The sequence below is a fragment of the Neofelis nebulosa genome, chromosome 3, assembly GCF_028018385.1.
Source record: "Neofelis nebulosa isolate mNeoNeb1 chromosome 3, mNeoNeb1.pri, whole genome shotgun sequence".
Taxonomy (NCBI): domain Eukaryota; kingdom Metazoa; phylum Chordata; class Mammalia; order Carnivora; family Felidae; genus Neofelis; species Neofelis nebulosa.
In genome coordinates, this window is record NC_080784.1 from 111,357,024 (window position 1) to 111,381,246 (window position 24,223).

Below are 24,223 nucleotides of genomic sequence, written 5' to 3' on the forward strand. Positions count from 1 at the left end.
AAAAGAAATTAAGAAAACAGTTCCATTCATAATTGCACCAAAAAGAATAAAAGGCTTAGGAATAAACTTAACCATGAAGGTGAAAGACCTGTAATCTGAAAACTATAAAATATTGACAAATTAAAGATGACATAAACAAATAGAAAGATACTCCACCCTTATGGATTGGAAGAATTAATATTATTTAAATGTTGTTACTACCCAAAGTTATCTACAGATTCAGTGCCATCCTATATCAAGAGCATTTTTTGTAGAACTAGAAAAAATAATTCTAAAATTTGTATGGAACCTCCAAAACCCCCAAATAGCCAAAGCAGTCTTGAAAAAGAAGCACAAAGGTGGAGGTATCACAATCCCAGAGTCCAATATATACTACAAAGCTGTAGTAATCAAAACACTGTGGTACTGGCACAAAAATAGATACATACATCAATGAAATAGAATAGAGGGCCCAGAAATAAACCCATATTTATATAGTCAGTTACTCTATGATAAAAAAGACAAGAATATGGAAAATGGAGAAAAAGCCAGTCTTTTCAATAAATAGTGCTGGGAAAACTGGACAGCTACATGCAAAAGAATGAAACTAACACCACACATAAAATAAACTCAAAATGGATTAAAGACCAATAACTTTGATAAGAGCCATAGCAACATTTTTTCTAGCTATGTCTCCTAAGGCAAAGGAAACAAAAGCAAAAATAAACTGTTGGACTACATGAAGATAAAAAACTTTTGCACAGCAAAGGAAGCCATCAACCAAACAAAAAGACAGCCTACTGAATGGGAGAAGATATTTGCAAATGGTGTATCTAATAATGGGTTAATATCCAAAATATATAAAGAATCTATACAACTCAATACTAAACAAACAAACAAGCAAAACAATCCAATTTAAAAAATGGATAGGGGACCTGAATAGACATTTTTCCAAAGAAAACATACAGCAAGTCAAGAGACACATGAAAAGATGCTCAACATCACTAATCATCAGGGAAATGTAAATTAAAACCACAAGGAGATATCACCTTACACCTAAATGGCTAAAACCAAATACACAAGAGACAAGTGTTAACAAGGATATGGAGAAAAAGGAACCCTTGTGTACTACTGGTGGAAATGTAAATTTATACAGCCACTGTGGAAAGCAGTATGGAGGTTCTCCAAAAATTAACAATAGAAATACCATATTATCTAATAATCCCACTCTTTGGGTATTTACCTAAAGAACATGGCAACACTAATTTGAGAAGATACATGCATCCCTATGTTCATTTTAACATTATTTACAATGACCAAGTTATGGAAGCAACTTAAGTGTCTATCAGTATATGAATGGATAAATAACATGTGGTATGTATATACATACACACACATGCACACATATGCAGTGGAACATTACACAGCCACAAAGAAAGGATGACATCTTGCCATGTGCAACAATATGGTTGGAGCAAGAGGGTATCATGCTAAGTAAAATAAGTAAGACTGAGAAAGGCAAATACCATATGATTTCACTCACATGTGAAAACAACAACAACAACAACAAGTGAATAAACAAACAAAAAGCAGAATCAGAGAACAAACTGATGGTTGCCAGAGGAAAGGGAGTTAGTGAGGATGGGCAAAATGAGTGAAGGGGAGTGGGAGATACAGGCTTCCAGTTAGGGAATGAATAAGTCACAGGAATTAAAGACATAAGGGAATATTTTCAGTGATATTATAATAGTGTTATATGGTGAGAGATGGTAGGTACACTTGTGAATGTATAATGTATAGAGATGTACCTGAAACTAATGCAACACTGTATGTCGACTATACTCAGATAAATAAATTAAAAATAAATACATTATAATTAAAATAATGGAAAAAAGATGCAAGGAAGGATTTTTGAGGTTGGTTTATTCAGGGGTTCAACAACAATATCAGCCTCCCATCTTTTACTTCAGCTTATTGACTTTCTTCTCAGATTGGTATGGTTCAAGGTATTATATACAGACATGCTAATATCCAGTGGAAGACATTGTCTCTTCTTTTAAAAAAAAAAATTAATGTTTATTTTTGAGAGAAAGAGAAAGAGAATGAGAGAGAGAACGAGCAGGTTGGGGGCAGAGAGAGATGAAAACACAGAATCCCAAGCAGGCACCAGGCTCTGAGCTGTCAGCACAGAGTCCAGAGTGGGGCTCAAACTCACAAGCCATGAGATCATGACCTGAGCCAAAGTCGGATGCTTAACCAACTGAGCCGCCCAGGCACCCCTGTCTCTTCTTCTTTATAAGAATAAAATATTTACCCAGTAAATTTCCCATTTTGTCTCATTGGCCATGATTGGGTCACATGCCAACCTATAACTATTCACTGGCAAGAGGAATAGAATTACCAAGATTGACTTAGACTAATCCGAATTTGTAAATGAAGTTCTATTAACTAGAATAAATAAGTTTGCTCTGCCCAACTGGGATATAGTGAGACAGGCAATACACGTGGCTGGTAGGGGTTTAAAAGGAACACAATTTCTGGAATTCAAAATGTCCGTACCATTTGACATAGTAATTTCACTTCTATAAACAAAGTCCATGGAAAGTATACCTAAATTTATCTAAATTTAGATGAAGATTTATGCCAAAATATGTTCATATGTTCACTGCATCAGCTTTTATAATGGGGAAAAAAGAAAGAAAGCCAACTTAAGGATCCAATAATAGAGAAACAGTTGCATAATTATGGTAAATTCATATAATGGACTATTGTCTAGCATTTTCATGTGTTTGGGAAACAAGAAAAAATACTGTTTCTTATGAATCTAAAGATAGGTTAGTGTTAAATTTTGGTTAATTCAAAAAAATTTGGTTAATTCAGCCCTTCAGTGATATCATTAAGAAATCAAGTTTTTTCTGCCTTTCTGTTTGTTTTCTGTAGTATGTGAGCTGGTTCTCAAGTTGGCTACCTCATTTTCAGGCATCAGTGACTTTCAAAGTCAGGAAAAAAGGGCAGTATTAATGCCATTGCATTAATCCTTTCCAGCAGAGTCCCTCAGAAGACAATCTGTTATTGAATCCTTGTTTAGAACTGCTTCTCATGCCCATGCCTAAATCAAGTATTGAGGAGGGGAGTGGGATTACAATAGGCTTTGACCTCTTATAAATTTAAAAATGGGAGGGAACTGGCTTCCCCTGAATCACCGTATGTATAGTCAGATAAGACTTAAATCATGGCTTTGTTAAAAGAAAATAGGGGAGTTTTGCCTGTTGGGTAGGCAGCCAAGTATGTCTGCCATATTGGTGACCAGTGTATGCTGGAGAATAGAGACTGAAGCTCTGATTATGCATAGTCCTACTGTATAGGCTCCTTCTCCATAGTCACAGTCCACCCGTGGCTTGTTGATGTGGCTGTAGTTTGGTACCACTCCATATGGTGTTATTACTTCTCTTCAGTCCTTTCTCAGAGCTCATATTTTTACTTTCTCCATTGTTCTTTCTTCCTTTATGATGTTCCAAGATCCCTTCTTTTATGATTTCCTTTCTTCTTTAATTTCCTTTCTCCTTTATGCATTCTTTTAGAAGTGGTTGTTTTGCTAGCAACAAATGTTTGCTGGCAACAAATTCTTAGTTTCCTTGTTTCTGAGAATATCTTGATTTCCCTCTTCACTCCTGAAAGATATTTTTGCTAGATAAAAAATTCCAGGGGGCACCTGGGTGACTTAGTTGGTTGAGCTTCCAACTCTGGATTTTGGCTCAGGTCACAATCTCATGGTTCGTGAGTTTGAGCCCCACATTGGGCTCCACACTAGTGTGGAGCCTCCTTGGGATTCTCTCTCTCTCTCTCTCTCTCTCTCTCTCTCTCTCTCTCTCTCTCTGTGCCCCTTCCTGTTCACATTTTCTCTTTCAAAATAAATAAACTTAAAAAAAATCTAGGTAAGCAGTTATATTCTTTTAATGTTGTGTCAATTCCTTCTGGATTCTTTGATTTTTTATGAGAAAATTTTTGTCATTCTGTTTTCCCCCTAAAAGTAAGGTGTTATTTCTCTCCAGCTATTTTAAAGATTTTTTTCTTTGTAGCTTTTAGAAGTTTGACTATGATGCGTCTCAGCTTGAATTTCTTAGAGTTTGTCTTATTTGGTGTTCGCTAACCTCTTGAATATACAGGTTTATGTCTTCTGCCAAACTTGGGAACTTTTTAGACGTTGTTTCTTTGAATACTTGTTTAGCCTTTTTTTTTTTCCCTTCTCTTTCTGGAACTTGATAACATGAATGTTAGATCCTTTGTTATAGCCCCATAAGTTCCTGTGGCTCTTCATTTTTTTTTTTTTTTCCTCTTGGTCAGATTAGGTAATTTATACTGTTTTTAACTTGTCCTTTCTTCTTTTTTTTTTTTCATTCTGCTGTTGAATGTATCCATTGGGTTTTTCATTTGTTATTCTTTTTTCAGTTCTATTTTGACTATTAGTTTTTCTATAAATTCTTGGTCTTTACTGAGACTTCCAATTTATCTGTTTGTGTCCATAATTGCTCACTGAAGCATTTTTATTAAGCTGATCAAAAGTCCTTGTCAGGTAATTCCAACAGCCTTGTCATCTTAGTGTTGTTGGTATTGGTGTTGGTATTAGTGTGTTGGTATTGGTATTTACATTGTTTTTTCTCATTAATATGGACATTTTCTTGGTTCTTGATACCATATGTGATTTGGTATTATATCTTGGACATTTAGGTATTATTTTATGAGACCCTGTATTTAATTTAAATCGTTTTAGGTATTATTTTATGAGACCTGGATTTAATTTAAATCTTCTTATCATGCCTTCTTTGATACCACACTGGCAGGGGTAATTAGGTGCCATCTTATTACTTTCAGGTGAGGGTAGAAGTCTAGGTGTCCTATTTAGCCTCCTATGGCATCCCAGGGGTGTGCCTCCTTACTGCTGCACAGGGCTGGGAAAACAGGGATTTATTTTTTTTTCATGCATGTAGTGACAGAGATGCATCTACTCACTTTTTTAGACTTGTTATTTCTTAAAATTTTTTTTCAACGTTTTTTATTTATTTTTGGGACAGAGAGAGACAGAGCATGAACGGGGGAGGGGCAGAGAGAGAGGGAGACACAGAATCGGAAACAGGCTCCAGGCTCCGAGCCATCAGCCCAGAGCCTGACGCGGGGCTCGAACTCACAGACCGCAAGATCGTGACCTGGCTGAAGTCGGACGCTTAACCGACTGCGCCACCCAGGCGCCCCATAGACTTGTTATTTCTTTATAGATTTAATTCGTTAGATCTTTGTTATATAAATCAAGGATATATTATTATAAACTGGGATATGTCTTTCATGTTATGATGAATGCTAGAATGAAAAACACTTTTGCTAATGCTCATTTACCTGAGTACTGTTATTCAGGTTTGACCACAGCTCTATCAGAGAGGATATGTTTTTCCTATACCCTCTTATGTTCAATACGTGAAGGCACGTGAATCAGACTAAATGAAGATTGACAGAATGAAAGGTACACAATTTTTATAAATGTTTGTGTGCGTGGGAGTTTTTAGAAAAGGAATAAAAGTAAAAGAAGCAGTTAAGGTGTCAAATTCTTGTCTTAGATGCTAAGAATTGCTCTTTCCCTGGTATATGGAACAGATACCTTCCTCACAGGGAAATTTATTGTCTGCTTTTGGGCAGATAAGGGAAAGGCAGAGAATTCTTCACGTATTTGTTGATTCTCATTTGACTTTAGATCAAAATAGTCTTTTTGGCAAAGTGGCTTATTGTGGAATGGTATATTCTGATCTTTTTGCCAGAGCAGCTTATTGTGGAGTAGTATATCCCATCGGCTTCAGCTCCAAGAAGCATGTCAGTGTTAGGTCAGTTGTAAAAGGGCAACACACTTCTTCCCATGCCATGCCACTTTTCCACAGTTACCAAGTTATTTATATTCACATTTAAAGTTTTATAGTTTTTTATATTCCTTACTAAATGGAAGGAATGATAAGAATCACAGAATTTAGGGGAGCCTGGGTGGCTCAGTCGGTTAGGTGTCCGACTTCAGCTCAGGTCATGATCTTGCGGTTTGTGAGTTCGAGCCTCACGTCAGGCTCTATGCTGACAGCTCTGAGCCTAGAGCCTGCTTGGGATTCTGTGTCTCCCTCTCTCCCTGCCTCTCCCATGCTCATGCTCTGTCTCTCTGTCTCTCAAAAATAAACGTTAAAAAAAATATATTAAAAAAAAATAATCACAGAATTTAGAATATAGTTTATATTTTCATACATCTTTTTTTTTAAATGAACTTATAAAACTTATAAAAAACAGTTCACGTGGAAAGAAAATATAATTTTCAGTTACAGTGGATCATATCTGTTGTAATGATATTTGTTATTAATGTCTCTGAAACCAAATGTAGACTTTTCAAGGTTTAAGTTTACATTTGAACCATAGTAACATCAAATATGCTGCATCAGGCCATTAAACCTCTGTTACTAGATTGAAGAGCTCAGACTCTTTGGAATTATTCTTAAATGTTTAAGAGAAGAGTTAAGACCAGTTTTCATCAAAATGCTTTGCCAGTAAATGAGATTAATAAGCTAGTTCAATACAATCCTATAAAGTACTCAGCTTTAGAAAGTTAGAAAACAATGGTTGTAAGTATAGATATTCAATGACTGAAGAGACATTGTAACAAATATAATTCCTCTAAATTAATCATTGTGGTTACTCTATGAAGAAGAAAAGTAGCTTGAGAACAATGCACATTGTATATACATAGTTAAGAAAAGTATGGTCTCAGAGTTATCGATGAAATACTCCCATGGGGAAATTAGAGGCCATTTAACCAATCAGATCCAAGATAAAATAACTACTTGAATTCCTAAAGAAGGAATGTTCCTGTGTTTGCCCTTTTGATGATGGTTTTGGCAGTGTGGTACTTGTGCATACTTCCTATGGAATGTCAGCTATTCACAATCTAATGGGAAGTTCTATTTTTATAGGTGCACTGAGTTTTCTTCTAATGGAATACTTTTCCCTTTCTAAAAAGCAAAACAGAAGAAGCAGTGAGTTCCATTAAAAAAAAAAGTTTCTTCTTGCTATTTTAAATTTACATTTTTCATTTAGGTATCCATCCACCATTTCCAACTATAAAGCATTAGTAATTCCTTTTGCAAACAGACTCAGGAATCAGTGGGAAAGACTTGCATGAAACCAAAGACCTCTTCACAGCAAATAATGAATCCTTCTCCTTCAGGGTTTATGCCTAGCAGGATTTTCAGGCACACCTCAGGAACTCTGGGAGATAAGAGATGTGGATTTATCTGAAATCTAAGGGAAGGCTGGGCAAGGAAGTAATGGAGCTAGAATTATAGTCCCTAAGGGAAAGGCCAACAGACAGAGCCATTGGTCTTAGGCAGATAAGACAGATCCAGTCCATTTCTTTGAGAAATAGGCCTTGACAAGGGCAGTCATCTGAATGTGATATATATATTTCAGGAACTGAATGTCAGAGAAGATCTGTATTCTATGCATGCTGGGTGAATGTATAATGAAGTATAGAAATATCACAGCCCTTTCTAAGTAAACGTATAAGAGAATAAGACTTGGGTTGGATTTTGTAATCTCAATAGGGAGCTAAAGTAGATAGATTAGATTAAGGTTTATTGGCAAAAGTGCTGACCCAGAATGAAGACTTAAGTTTCAGTCTCAGAGCTACCCACGGCTAAACATTTAACATTATGTTTCCTCTAAGCCTCATTTTTTCTCATACAGAATGAGGCTGTGGGACCAGTTGAAATATTTTTTAGACATCTCTAAGTCCTTTATTGTTCTGTGAGGCCAAGATGCTGTTCTCATCAATTTGAGATTTCTGGTAGAATTAATAGGACTCCTAATGTAATTTTTAAATATTAGAAGATTTATTATGATTTGAAGCTATTAGAGAAAAATTCTGTTCTTAAATCTTTAAAAAGAACTTTTTTCTCCACCAGCAAAAACAAATCTTGGCACATGAAATGCTTCTTTTTTTTTTTTTCTGTTTTAAAGTGTTTGTGTTTTTGTCCCCATATAAGAAATTCTTTTCATCAAATATGTAATGGGTATCTACTAGATGCAGGACCCTGTGCCTAATGCTTTAGGGAAAAAAAAAAATTAGTGTTTCTGAGCATTTAAAAATAAATGTTCCATCTTGATAATTTCAAAATAGAGTACTCAGAGAATCTGATGTGTTCCCTCTCAGTGCCCCGTTTTATCATTGTTGTACCAGTCAGAGAACTTGGTCAAGTTGCATGTTTTGTAATTATTACTAGTAAGACATGCATATTTTTCACTTTTACAGATTTGAAACTATATAAATATAAAATGCTTTTCAAAAACTATACCCCTTGCACTGAGGAGCTGATTGCTGTATTGGCAATATCAAGACTAAAGACTAAAAGATAAGACACCATCCCTTTTTCTGAAGATTTTATAGTTCAGAGAGTGGATTAGACAGCTTCAAAAAAAAAAATCTGTACTATAGACCTAATGTAGTAAAAGCTATTAAGTTACACAGAGGTTTGGGGGAGAGAGCCAACATTCATTCAGTCAGGGATGTCAGGAAACAATGGGAAGAACTGAAGTTGAAGCAGACATAATTACTTTGTCTATGTTTTCATTCAACAAATACACACTTAATCTGTGCTTATTCTCTACCAGCACTGTGGATAAGCTGATTGAAGGGAAGGTGAATGAAAATTTTGCCTTTAAAAGAACCAAAAGCAATCTTATGCTTGTTGTGTTAATAGCATTCTTTCATCTAGTAAAATATTTGGTTGCAAAACCAACAGGACAGTTTTACAGGACACATAGATATAGTGTAACAAGTTTCACAATATCTATGAACACATCTGATGTGTGCCCTAGTCGCTTAATCACCTTTATGGTTATTTGGTAAAATTCTTCTGTTATGCTCATAATATTCTCCTGCATCTCACAAAGCATATATATTCCATATATATTCCAATGATTATTAAATCTTTTCAGGGGTGGAGAGCTAGTCTGATTTTTCTGGCCATCTGTGGCCTGTTATTCACAGCAAATTTTAGCCTTCCTAGAACCTAGCTAGTCTAAAATTTCATTTGTCTTATTTTTGATTTTAGTATTATTGATAACATTTGATTTATAACAGTGTATATAGTAAACAGTGGTGGCAAAAATGATTTCCACTCTCAAATCAAACTGAATGCACAGATTGAAGATTATTTGGTCTATCAGCACACTGTAAACAGCACTTGAGAATAGGCCTTTTGGTTAAACTACTGTCAAAACAGAAAAATAAATCAATAATTACAGTATAGCATGACTTGTGCCATATTTTGCTGTCTGCATGCAAAGAGAGGTCAGATTGGATTTGTGAACCCAGTTAGAATTTGGCTACACTAGCATTCAGGTAGAAGATATTAAGTCCCTGAAGTAAGCTGTTGGTAGAAACAAAAAAAAGAAGTTCTAAGGTACAAACCCTCTGAATGTACTTTAGAACAAAGTTGAGTCTGTGAATTTTATTTTTAGTTGATACTTTATGCAGGAAACAATCTGTGTAACTTGGAGGATATTTTAAATAACAAATCCAAATGCCGTAAAGATACTGTGTTTCTCATTTGTTTTTAGAAAACTGTTTGAATCCAAATATATTGGCTATTTTTATTTATTTAAGAAAATTTTTTTTACATTTATTTATTTTTGAGAAACAGAGTGAGACAAAGTGTGAGCAGGGGAGGGGCAGAGAGAGAAGGAGACACAGAATCTGAAGCAGGCTCCGGGCTCTGAGAAAGTGGTCAGTACAGAGCCTGACATGGGGCTTGAACCCATGAACTGTGAGATCATGACCTGAGCCGAAGTTGGACACAACCGACTGAGCCACCCAGGTGCCCCTATTGGCTATTTTTAAAATAAATTTATCGTCCACTATAGTAGAAATCTATAATTCTAGAATTGTAGAGGGTCACTGATGGGAAAATACAGTTTTCACAAGGTTATGCTAAACAATTTCAGTGTCCAATTAGTTGGAAAATTAATAAAATGGTCATGATTCTGCCATGTCACACTTCAGAATCAGTTGTCTATATCTGCAAAATAACTTACTGAGATTTTGGTTGGGATTGTGTTGAATCCATAGATCAAGTTGGTAAGAACTGGCATCTTCACAATATTGAATCTTCCTATCCATAGCCATAGAATATCTCTCTATTTATTTCTTTGAGATCTTTCATCAGAGTTTTATACTTTTCCTCCTATAGATCTTTTATATATTGTAAGTCTTAAACCTAGGTTTTTCATTATTGGGGAGTGCAATGTAAATGGTAAAGTGTTAATTTCAATTTCACTTGGTCATTTATAACATATAGGTAATTTCCTGTATATTTTTTCCTCATTCCTGATCTCAGTGGGAGAGCTTCAAGTTTCTGGCTCTTAAATATGATGTTAACTTTTTATATTTTGTTGATGTTCTTTATCAAGTTGAGGGAGATCATTTCTGTTCCTAGTTTGCTGAGAGTTATTATCATGAATGGGTGTTTAATTTTTGTCAAATTGTTTTTCTACATCAACTGATATAATCACGTGATTTTTCTATTTTTGCCTGTTAATGTGATGGATAGCATTAATTGATTTTCACATGTTAAACCAGCCTTGCATACCAGAAACAAATCTCTTTTTTATGGTATAAAATTCTTTTTATACAATATTGGATTCAATTTCTTAATATTTTGTTGAGGATTTTCATGAAGGCTCTTGGTCTATAATTTTCTTGTGTTTTCATCTTGTTCTGGTGTTAGAGTAATTCTGACTTCACAGGATGTGTTGACATGTGCTCACTTCTTTTTTCTGGGAGAAATTGTGAAGACTTAGTATCATTACTTAAGTATTTGGTATAATTTACCGGTGAATCCATCTAAGCCTACTTTCTGTTTTGGGAAGTTATTAATTAACAGTTCAATTTCTGTATTAGATAGGCCTATTTGTATTGTCTATTTCTTCTTGTCTGATTTTGGCAGATTGTATCTTTCAAGGAATTGGTCTACTTCATCTAGGGCACAGAGTTATTAATATTACTTTATTGTCCTTTTATTGTCCATGGTATCCATAGTGATGTCTTCTCTTTCATTTGTGATACTGGTATTTTGTGTCTTCTCTTTTCTTAGTCTGGCTTATCCATTTTATTGATCTTTAAAAAGAACTTTTTTGCTTTTGTTCATTTTTCTCTATTGAATTTCCATTTTCAGTTTTATTGACTTCTAATTTTTATTATTTCTTTTCTTCTTATTTTGGACTTAATTTGCTCTTCTTTTTCTTGTTCTTTTAGTGGAAACTTAGATTATTAATATATCCTTCTTCTCAAATGTATTCGTTCACTGCTATGAATTTCCCTCTGTGTACTGCACCCCACAAATTTTGATATGTTGTATTTTAATTTTCATTTAATTCAAAATATTTTATTTTTTAAAATTTTTTTAAATATTTATTTCTGAGAGATAGAGACAAGTGTGAGCGGGAGAGGGACAGAAAGAGGGAGACACAGAATCAATCAGAAGCAGGCTCCAGGCTCTGAGCTTTTAGCACAGAGCCTGACACGGGGCTAGAACCCACGAACTGTGAGATCATGACCTGAGCTGAAGTCAGATGCTTAACTGAGTAAGCCACCCAGGTGCCCCTTAATTCAAAATATTTTAAAATTTCTCTTGATATTTCTTCTTTGACCCATATGTTGTTTAATCTCCAAGTGCTTTAGGTTTTTCTGCTCTCTTGACTACTAGTTCAATACCATATGGTCTGAGAGAAAACAGTGTATAATTTCTATTCTTCTAAACTTAAGAGGTGTTTTATGACTCATAATGTAGTCCATCTTAGTGAATGTTCTATTTGAGCTTGAGAAGAATGTGTATTCTGCTGTTGGTGGATGAAGTAGTCTATACATGTCAATTATATCCAGTTGACTTATGGTGCTCTTGAGTTTAGCTATGTTACTAATGATTTTCTGCTTGCTGGATGAGTCCATTTTTGACGGAGGGGTATTAAAGTTGCCAACTATGGTAATGGATTCATCTATTTCTTCTTATATTTCTATCGTTTTCTGCCTGGCATATGTTGATGTTGTGTTGTCAGACATAGACACATTAATGATTATTAGATCTTTGCCACAGACTGTGAGTCTGGAGTTCTCTCTTGTGCAGCAAGAAAGCAGATGCAGAATTGAATACAAGAGAGGTTAATGTCCAGGACGAGACAAGAGCCCTGAACAGAGGTTTTGTCTCCATATCTATTGAGCTCACAAGATATTACCCATATGGTGAATGTACAGAAAACAAGATCTTACACACATTAACGTGGAGAAAAGAATCATACAGTAATCATTAACTTGTGTGTGTAAGCAAAGGGTCTGGTGGGGGGGGGGGCAAGTGGAGTTTGTGATCAAAGTACAATAGTAAATTAGTATCAGATGGAAAGTACTTGTCATCTCATTGTAATATCTCTGTAGCTAACCTTGGGCACTTTTGCCCCATGGTGGCGGCTTTCCACCGTAAGCTTTTTTCTAACCTATTAATGTAAGTAGAACCTATTTCCCCATAGTTCCCCCTTTTTTTGTTTTTCTTTAAGTTTACATGTGAGGACCGTCATGATGAGCTTCTAATCCTTCTTTTGCTGTCAGGTAGTTTGGAGGATGATCCTGCAAAAGCAGAAAACGAGACACAGTAAAAGTATTCCATTTCCTAGAGTTATCCAGAATTTGAGATGGGCATTAGCCAATAGAGAGATGGTTAAACTCTTTCCAAAAGGACCATGAGTCAGCCCATTAACATCTTAGTTCTTTGGAGTATCATAGTTGCTGGTGTAATGTTACATCTAAATTTTCTATCACAGGGCAGCTTAGAATGGAGGACTGGAGCATAAATTGATTAAGTACATGTACAGTTTGATAGTGTGGTGAAGACTAATTCCAGCAATGGTAGCAGAGGTCATAATGCTTACCATGGCTAGGATCCCCATGATTAAGAAGCCTATGAATCACCTTTGCCTGGTTAATGAATACCGGTGATAGAGACCATGGCTATCAGATACAAATCAGGGGTTTATGCATTACCATTGTGTTGTAAGAGGACACAGGCCTGGTTAGACAGGCATTTAAGGCTTCCCCAGGTTACATGAGGGGTAAGGACTTACATTTGTTGAGTGGCTTCAGGATGCAGAGTCAATGAAGAGGCTTCTTCCATCTTGAAAAATGGGAGCAGTGGTCACTCAGTCAGAGTCATTCTTTAGAAGTCTTGGTTGATTGCAAGATGTTCTGGGGTCTCCACCAGGCCATGGTAATGCCTTCACCAACTGAGAGGGAATTCACAGAGGTCAGGAATCTGAAAGAACACAGGCATATCCTGAACCCCAGATGAGAAGTTTGAACCAGGAGCATAGAATGAGAGGGTTTTATCTGATTTTAAAGAATGTAGCTCAGTTGCGGTTAGTCCTTGATGGTCAAGATTTACAAACTTGAGTGTGATCATAGTGTGATTGAGGAGAAATTGAGGTTGTAATATAGATAGTCATGGGTAATTCCCCCTTTTTTGTTTTTTTAACATATTTTTAAGTTTATTATGTGTTTGTTCTACAATTGTTTGGCCTTGTAGAAATTTAATTTTATCTGCTATTTCCTTCTGCCTTTGTTTCCCACATCATTCACCCCCTGAACAATTTTGACCCTTAAAATATTGAAGGTTACTGAGGGTGGATGGTTTTTTATAACTTCTTCCTGCTGAATAGGGGCATAGAAATGTCCCTGCCTATGGGTAAACATTGCTCAGTTGGGGTAGGTATAGGGGAGTCATGAAAGAGAAAGAGTTCAGGGGAAATGGAACCTCCTTGAGTAGAAAGGATTATCTGTCTACTAGAAGTTACAGTGGTGAAGAAGTCCAACAAGAGTCACAAAACTATGACAAAAAGGCTCATGATTAAAAGATCTAATGCAATTGACAAAGAAATTCAGTTATTTCTGTGGCCCATAACATTTCAATAATCAGAATATCAAGTTGATGACCTTATACCAAAAAATATTAAAACTAGGAATTGCATATAATCTCTAGAATAGTTATAGCATTTACTCAAATGTAACCTAAGGCTTATTATTTGTTTGACAGCACTCCCAGAATAATTTAACATACCGAAGAAGCCTAATTGGTCAAAAAGACTTCATTTACAATTTAAACCTTGGGAAATTTGTTAAAAAAAGAAAAAAAACAAAAACCTCAGAAAGTTATAAAGCACAAAACATTTTTGCCATCAGACCCAAATATCCTTAGTTTGTCTGCAATAAGAAACCCAAAACAGATAAGCCTTGTTTAGTAATCAATGCTTTAGCATCACATCCTATTTAGAAAAGGCCTAGGTGTCCAATGAATTCAATCCAAATTTATCATGCAAGCAAAAAAGATTTTTTTAATGTTTGTTTATTTTTGAGAGAGACAGAGCATGAATGGGAGAGGGGCAGAGAGAGAGGGAGACACAGAATTCAAAGCAGGCTCCAGGCTCTCAGCTGTCAACACAGAGCCCAATGCAGGACTTGAACCCACTGATGGCGATATCATAACCTGAGCCAAAGTCAGTAGCTTAACCGACTGAGCCACCCAGGCACCCCAAATGCAAGAAAAACTTTTTAGGTTACTAAAGCCTTTGAAAGCTATCTTAACAATTACCCATGAAAACTATGAGACAATGTTAACCATTACTTTAAGTCATAACATGAGCTTATTTGACCTTTGATAAACAGGTCTATTTCAAACCAACAAACTTATGTTTGTGTCCACATAAGACAATTTTTTCCCCATGGTTATTTTTACCTGGAACGCTGGTGGGAAATCTGAAGTGGGTGGTCTTTGCTTCTTGACATTTCAGAGACAATGTTTAAGGGTTGGGAAAAGGTTTATACAGCTAATAATATGGCTTGCAGTTCTGAATGTTGGGTAGAGCTCAGTCCAGTGTCTAATATATGTTCTCAGTTTTTTTTTTTTCCAATTTTCCAAAGGCAAGAAGCCTTGTGAGTTTTCCCCGAGGTGTCTGTAAACACTGTAAGGACATTCTTAATAAGTTGTAGCATCGGGGTAAGGATGTTGTCAGAGGGAATCTTTTGTTCCTTTAAAAGAAGATTACATTTTTCCAAATGACAAAGTAGGGAGTCGGCATTCTCTGAATGTAGGGGTGTCAAAGGGGCTGGCTGACAATAAGGAGGCTTAGGTTCCTTGGAAACTTTTTTATTTACTTTGGGTGGGTATCTTCATAAACATCATTGGTACTCAGGGGGAGAATGGCCATACAGACAACAGATCATGTTAAGAATGGCCTCTGGCAGAACATTGGTGCCTTCCGTCTGACGTGCGGTTAGTGGTTTACCTATTCATTCCCAAATGTCTGGGTCGAAGGTTCCTTGCTCCAGAAACCAAGGGCAGTGTTGCTGGGTAATCATTAATAAGGAGTAATCATTTTAAGAAGTGCTATATGAATATAATGTTTCTGCTCTAGGGATAGGAGGTCTCACATAACGATTCTCTCAAAAGTTTTGAAGCAGGGAACCCTAACATAGTTTCGCTTTTCTCTTACCTCATCGGGAGAGATTGTCGTCCAGTGCACTTTTTCTGTTTAGAACTCTAGTTGTTCCATGACACTCTGTAGTCCTTGAGTTTTGTTGGCTTATTAGCCACATCGGCTTCTAGTCACATGGGCTTTGTAGCCTGTTGGTTTCTAATCAGGTCCCCTTCTAATCATGTCCCCTTTTGTTACTTCAACTTCTCAGTCATGTCGGCTTTTGTTCTAATCATGTCACCTTCTATCATGTCAGCTTTTCCTCTAATCATGTTAGCTTCACATTGTCTTCTATCATGTTGGGGTCACCATCTGTTGCAGACTATGAGTCTGGAGTTCTCTCTTGTCCAACAAGAGAGCAGATGCAGGGTTGAATACGAGAGAGGCTAATGTCTGGGAGGAGACAAGAGCCCCTAGCAGGGGTTTCATCTCCGTATTTATTGGGCTCACAAGATATTACCCATGTGGTGAACGTGAAGAAAACGAGATCTTACACACATGAACATGGAGAAAACACTCAGACATTAGTCATTAACTTCTGTGTATAAGCAAAGGGTCTGGAGGGGGGCAAGTGGGGTTTGTGATCAAAGTACAATAGTATAATGGCATCAGATAGAATGTACTTGTGATCCCATTACAATATCTTGCTACCTAACCTTGGGCACTTTTCACCCCATGGTGGTGACTTTCCACCCTAAACTTTTTTTCTAACCTATTTATGTAAGTAGAACCTATTTCCCCACAGATCTTCATGGAGACTCCTTCATCATTAAGTAATGGCCCCTCTTTTTTCCCTGATAATTTCCCTTGCCCTGGAAGTCTGCTCTGTCTGTAATTAATAAAGCTACCCTCACATTCTTTAGAGTAATGTTAGTATGGTTTATCTTTCTCCATCACTTTATTTTTAATCTACATGTGTCTTTATAATTACAGCCCATTTCTGGCAACATGTAGTTGCATCTTGTTTTTCTGATAGTCTCTTTCTATTAGTGTATTTAGTTCTCTGATGTGTAAAGTGATTACTGTTGTATTTGGATTGATACCTACCATGTCTGTTACTGTTTTCTGTTTGTTTTACTTGTTCCTCATTTCTATTTTTTTTTTTTTTGGAAGTTTCTGTTGTCATTTCCTCAAGCTCAAAGATTCTTTCCTCAGTCATGTCCAGTCTAGTAATGAGCTCATCAATGACATTCATTTCTGTTACAGTGTTTTCTTTTTTCTAACATTTCTTCTTGATTCTTTCTCAGAATTTCCATCTCTGTACTTTCATTATCCTTCTGTTCTTGCATGTTGTACACTTCTTCCATTAATGCCCTTAGCATAATAGCCATAGTTTTTAAAATTCTTGGTCTGTTAATTCCAGCATTCGTACCTTATCTGACTCTGGCTCTAATACTTGTTAGCGTTCTTCAAAGTGTGCTTTTTGCCTTTTAGTATGTCTTGTAATTTTTTTGTTTGAAGGTAGACATGATACAATAAGTAAAAGGAACCATGGTAAATAGCCCTTTAGTAATGTAGTGGTAAGGTATAGGAGGAAATACTATGATTAGGTCTCAGTCTCTTGGTGAGCCTCTATCCTTGGACTATGAACTTTATTGGTGCTTCTCAGTTTTGCTTCCATCGCTACCCTTTAGGTGGGATAGGATGGCTAGAAGGAGCTGGAGATATTTCCCTTCTTCCAGTTGAAAAGTTGGAACTAGGTATAGTTGGACATTTGCATCCCCCTAGGTCAGTGAGGTTCTATTAATACTCCAGCAGTTTAGGCAGTGGTAAAACAGTTTCTCCTTAAACCAGGCCTTTTTGAAAGAGAATATTGTGCTATATTTCAGAGTGGTTCCTTTTTTCCTTTCACTGCTAGAAGCATGATATTTTTTCTTTGATATTCACTTTGAGGACATGGTAGAGAACCTAGAGGAAAATTTACAAAAGTCTGAGCCGTCCCAACCCCCATGACTGCGTCCTTCTGGAGTTTTATCTCCTAGGCTTGTTCACACTGAGCCTCCTGTAATTTGCCAGTTATAGTTCAGATTTTCCTGTTACAGTACTGGTTCCTGCAGAGGTTTCTGCTCCATTAAGTTGTTATTTTCTGTGTCTGCCTGTCTGTCTCTCTAGTTTTATGGTATCAATCTGCCTTGTGACCTTTTTTGACAGATCTATGAAGAATTGTTAATTTTTCAGTTCATCTTCTTACTTGTTAGGACAGAATGACAACTTCTAAGCTACCTATATGCCAGGCCAGAAATCAGAAGTCCTCACAATGTTATTTTTTTTTTAAGCTTACACTTTATAAAATTCAATTAAAAGCTCCCAAATTGTTTGAAATTGAAAAAGCAAGCAAGACATAGTCATTTATTAGCTGGAGGTCAGAAATCAAGACTAGAAATTAAAATTTTTAAGATCTGTTTTAAGGTAATTAGAAGTCTGGTTCTGTATATTTCTCATATAGTATAAGCCACTAAGACAGAATGAGTGGTTTGAGTATTTCTCAGAAAACAACTGAACCTGTCCTTAATTATACTCCATTGTAATTTTCTGTCAGGAGTCATTAAAGAGATTTACTATGTCTTTTGTTCAACCAGATTTTGAAAACACAATTTTCTCAAGAAGTTATACATGAAATCATGGACGCTTATGCAAGTGGTACCTTATAAAGTAAATGTCTTTCACCTCCTGGGCCAGATGGTTCTCCTTGGAAAAGGCTAGCATTGCTATCTTGGATATTAATTGTCATGTTGGAGACAGGTAGTGTCTGTGGACTGTCAGTGACATTCTGCTATGTAAGAGAATCTGGAAAAGTTACAATTTAAAAGATGTTAGACTAAGTTTAGTAGTCAGCTTCTTCAGTATGTGATGATATTTTCTGCCATACTCTCATCCATTCCATTTCCCACCCTGGACTTTGTTAACTAAGTCCCTCTTGATCCCTGGTTACTTTTCACTTCTACTTGAGACACCCCAAATTGGCAGGTACTGCTATTGGCTTGCAGTTAATTTTCCCTCTACGTTTGGTACGTTAGACATTCTCTACAAATAGATTTGCTATTACAATACATTCATCCAATGACTAGAATACTTATTGGGTGTGAATTATATACCAAACACTTTGCTGAATATTAAGGATAAAACCATGAATAAGACGTAGTCCCTGTCCGGTAGGAGCTTAGAGCTGGATTGGGGTAAAGGACAGTAAACTATGCTGTGCCCTTAGACAGGTGGGCTTGTGGGAAGGAACCGTGGCCAATGAGTGCAGAGGTGAAAGCACAGAGGAAGAGATTATTCTGAGATTTAAAGGATAAGTAGAATTTAGTCACAGATTCTAACTCCTCCCTGCAGTGACCAGAGGAACAACATGTGCAACATCTCAAAAGAGACTGTGCACAATTCTAGTGTGGATTAGCCATTAAGTTTTTTAGGGGGAAAAGAGGAGGACCATGAGGTTATGAGACTGCAGAAGCAGACAGTAGCCAACTCTCAGAGCTTCTTAGTTTATCATTTCTTGAACTGAAACCTGAAATGAACTAAAACCTAATGTTGAAAAGGAGAATTAAGGGAAATGATGTAATGAGATAGGAGTTTAGTAAAATTATTCCATGTACAAGTTGAGGAACATACTGGCATCCTAATGTGAGATACTAGTTTCTGGAGTTAAGCAGTGCATTGGAAATAAAGAAAAGTGGAAGAGCTTTGAGAGTAATTTAAGAGGTAGAAGTAATAGATCTGATGATTAATTGAACCTGGAACTCTTGTTGAAGCCTCCTGTCTGTTGAGAACATTCCATTTCTAAAATAACTACAATAATCTGATTAGAGGGAAAAAAAATTTTATCTCCTTAATGCTTTGACTAGCTAATTGATAGCTGTGTAATTGAGAACAATTAGAACAATGACATTTTGTTAATAGACAGTTAGCAGACTCAGAAATAGCTACCAGGTCAGTGTTTTGGAATTTTGACTATGTGAATAAAATAAGTAAAACATCTAAAAATATGTGGCTTGGCAAACAAGAAGACTTTGAAAAAAGGTCTCTCCTAACTAAAGCAAAGATGTAAGCAGTGCTAAAACATAGTTGGCACTTAATTCAAGTCATTTATTCAACAAGTATTTATTATTTGACACTTTAAGTAAATAAAAAAAAATTGAAGCAATAATTGAGGTAACATCAGTTTAAATTGCACATACTCACTCTTGATGTATACCTACATAATATAAACTCCTGTTGTGTGGTATGTGTCTGTTATGTGAAGGGATGAGGGCAAATATCCAACTCAACGGAGTTATTCTTTTCCAGTCATCTGGATAAAACTTGTGAAAATTGCTGGTTTGCTAATCTATTTGATTTAGATAGATCAAACTAAAATATTTAAAATATTAAAAAAGGTTACTTATGATTTAGAAATCATTTTGCGAGTAATATATGACCAATAACATAATTCCAGTATAAGTCACTATGTAAACATTAAGTTTCTTTTCTTATGTGTATCTGCCACTCATTCAGCCTACCTGCCTCCCTATTTACCCATTAGTCTCTCTAGCCATCCTGCAAGCCATTTGTGTGTATGTGTGTTTGTGATTTATGTGTGTTGTATGTGTTGGTGGGGCTATAACTTTGCCAAGATTTTGGCAGAGAAGAATAATTGTTTTAAAGGAAGATGTTTTGCTTTGAAAAATACTTGGGAAATAAATAGAAGTCTGATATTTCATAAATGTTTTTGAATTTTATGTTTTGAATTCCAAGTCAGTAATCTGACATCAATCAGGACTTTTATTAAACCCTCAAGAAAAGGTTTTCAATATAAAATTTTAAATAAAATTATAATTTATGCATTTGTTCATTTTTCTTCTCTGTTCTTTTATTGTAGTGATACATGTCTATGATAAAGGTTTTTATACAGAACATTTACCATCTTGAATTATGATATTTCCATTAACTTCTGCAGTAATTTTTTTATATATCTTGCTAAAAGTAAGATAGGGAATCAGATCTTAATATATTTTTTATTTAACCTTTAAAATGTTTATTTATTTTTGAGAGAGAGAAAAAGAGTGTGAGCAGGGGAGGGGCAGAGAGAGAGGGAGACAGAATTGGAAGTAGGCTCCAGGCTCTGAGCTGTCAGCAGACACCCCAATGTGGGGCTTGACCTCAGGAACCATGAGATCATGACCTGAAATGAAGTCGGACGCTTAACTGACTGAGCCACCCAGATGCCCCTTAGTAATGTTTTCATTTAAAGGGAGATATATTCTTCCTTTTAAAGAACATAACATTTTTATCCATACCTGACATATTTATGTTTACTGGCTTGATGCTGTCCTTGACAAGAAATCAAATCAATTTACTACTAAGTTAACCTCTGTTCTACATCAGACAGGTCTGTATTTATTTGTTTTCCCAGGGTCTTGTTTAGTTTCTGGAACTAGAAGGTACTTAGTAATAACTTATCCTCAGGATTCTGAATTCATTTATTCATTCATGTAGTCATACAACAAATAAATTTAGTATTTATTATATAGTTGGTACAGTGCTCATCCCTGGGACCACGGTGAGTTCTGTTTTGTCCCTCTCTTTAAGGCATTTGAAGTTTTTTTAGATATTCATTAACCATGCATATATTCAAAATACTATAAAGGTGATTTAGATCCACCAGATTAGTGATTTCCTACTACCCTTCTATGTCTCCTTTTTTAGTTTTTTTTCAGCTCCTAGATATCTAAACATAGGAATGACCCAAGGGGTTGGTGCTCGGGCATCTTCTATTTTCAGTTTATTATCCCTTCCTAAGGATCTCATCCAGTACTCTGGCTTTAAATTCCATCTATAAACTAATGCCACCCAAATTTATCACTGCAGCTCAGACTTCTACCTGAATTCCAGGCTTGGATATTCTGTTGTCTACTTACCATCTCCACTTGGATATCTAATTGGTATTTCAAATTTAAAATATCTAAAACTCACGACTCATCTCTCTATAGCAAAACTTGCTCCTATCCATGGCAACACCATCTTTCCACTTGTTCATGTCAAAAACCTTGGAGTAATTATTAACTCTTTTTCCCACACACTACATCTGATTGATCAGTAAGTCCTGTTAATTTTAAAATATATTCAGAATTTTGTAACTTATCACCATGTCTGCAGCACCACCTTGGCCCAAACCACTGTCCCTTCTGGCCTCGGTCACTGTTAAAACATCCTGACTAGTCTCCGGGTTTCTTCCCTCACCTCTCTGTATCTACTCTGAATACAGCAGCCACAAAGATATCCTGTCAAAATCCAAGAGCATGTTACTCCTCTTCTCTGAGTACTCCATTGTGTCACTGTTATTACCTTCCTCCTGTCTACCTCAGCTCTAGCCACACTGCCTTCTTCATAGCCTGGAACAAGCTAGGCATTTAGGCTGAGTTTTCATAACCCTGAAACATGCCTGGCTTACCTGTCACTCCCTTCAGGGCTTGGCTCACAGGTCATCTTCTCAAGAAGGCTTTCCTGGGTACCCATCTATAAGTTGCCATTCTTTCTTCATCAACTGTTTCTGTCTCTTTCTTGGCCTCCCCCCTCCTTGACCCTTATCACTACTAATCTAGGATAAATTAAATTTAATGTATTTGATTATCTACATCACCCACCAGAATGTAAGCTCCCTGAATGCTGGGATTTTTTTTTTCTTTTTTTCAATTTTTTATCCCCAGTGCCTAGAAAACTGCTTGCACATAGTAGGCATTCAGTGTATATATTCAATATATATGTATGAGCACACACATGTGTATATATAACATAACTGCATATGAGGAAGCTTTTGGAAAGAACACACAATTGTTTTGTAAAGAGTTTGGAGTGTGAAGTGTATATTTTAGGTCTTCTTTCATTTATTATTTTGGGTACATATGGAGCCACAATGCCAGCTATTTGGAAGTCCAGTTGTCTAATTACTAATTATCATGCTCAGAATCATAGAAATATATTTTTCGTCAAAACTAAAAATGAACATTTGGTTTAGCCAAGTGTCTATTTTGGAGCAAAATGTGACATTATGAATGCACATTTTAAGAAATGTGAAGTAGCTCTGCCTGTATGGTCAAAATAGATGTAATGTTCTCAAACGTGATCATTATAATGTACTTAGATACAAATACTGATTTTTCTTTATTGTTATAGATAGTTAATTAATTGATATTTACCATTGACATTAACTTTTTCTTAGGGACATTTTGGTTACTTATTTTTAGCCAGTAAGCAGGGTAGGATATTCCATTACCCTGGGAGCCTGATGCTCATGACTAATTATTCAGGCAATTGAAGAAGTCATTCTTCTCATTCTCTTTCTCAAACCCAAAAGGTGCCAAGATTGAAACATGCAACGTATACATGGCCTAATATATTTCTTTAGTGGTTACATTCGTCATTGGAGTCTCGGGAAAGAAAGACTCTTTTGTTTTCTTTTTTAATCTCTTATTTTGGAATTTGAAAACTATTCAACCCTTTCCAGATATGTTGACCCAACTGGGGCATTTTCATAGGCACTAAGAAACCCTTTCTGCCTGTTTTTACTGGAACAAAGAAACCACTGATCTGGGTGAAGGACATCATCAGATTTTGGTTTCTTGTCCTAGCTATTAGTGATGATATGGACTTTTCCTAAGGACATGCCTAGCTGACAGTCTTAAAACCCAAAGCACTTGGAAACTGAATAGAAGTGAAATGGTAAATAGATAAGGCATAGTGCCTTAGGGCAGTTACAATATTTAGACCCTTAGAATTAATGCCTGGAGTTTGGAAAAACTTTATCAGCAATAGTGACTGATACCCTAGAGCATAAAGAAAGCTTTCTTTATATGCTCAGACTTAAAGCCTTGTTTCTGTAACTTTGTTCTTCAGTGTGAATTATTTCTCTTATTGACCACCTAAACATGGGAGTTGTCCGATTATTTAGGTAATCTCTTTATTTAAAGAAAACAGAGAGGGATTTTAAAAAAAATACCATACTCTTTGTTTTGACTGTTGCAATGTAGAGAGTTTGGGGTACTATGATGTTGACTTGGTCTCTGAGTAGAAGCATGAATATGTATGAAATAAAGTTACTGACTATGAGTAAAACCCAAGAATAAAAAGACATTTATATTATTTATAACTTATTTATATTATTAGAAAAGCATTTGGTTTTCACAAAGGAATATCTGTCTCTAATCAGAGGTAAAAATTTGTTAAGTACTATGAACCTCCCTTCCCAAACCAAGACAAGCATATTATGACTTAATGTCTCATTTGTGCTGCACAGTATCTCTATGAGGTATATAGTAGTATTTAACTTCTCTTTACAGATAAGGAAATTGAGGCAAGAGAGCTTACTTGCTTTCTCCAATGTCATAGCATAAGTGACTATGCTAGGACTTAGATTTTCCTGACACTGAAGACAGTGCTACAAACCACAACGAAATATTGCCTTATATTTACATGGTAGAGTACCATATACTTGCATTTGGTTTTGAATGATTTGTTTTTTCTTTTCCACCTTTAGTCCAACTGTGGATGTAGGGCTTTCTGAATTCCATTACTTTTTAGTCTACTTTTGGCATCCCTACCCCACTTCTTAAGCCTACTCTTAACTGCATTCCCTGAACATGGGGCTGAATACCAAATTTATCCCTCTCTTATACTA

General features: G+C 36.0%; 1 protein-coding gene across 21 annotated transcripts in view; it reads left to right on the plus strand.

The window, feature by feature from the left end:
• CAMK2D (calcium/calmodulin dependent protein kinase II delta) overlaps positions 1-24,223 on the plus strand; it is a 314,090-nt gene that overhangs the window by 160,039 nt on the left and 129,828 nt on the right. The window lies entirely within an intron of this gene.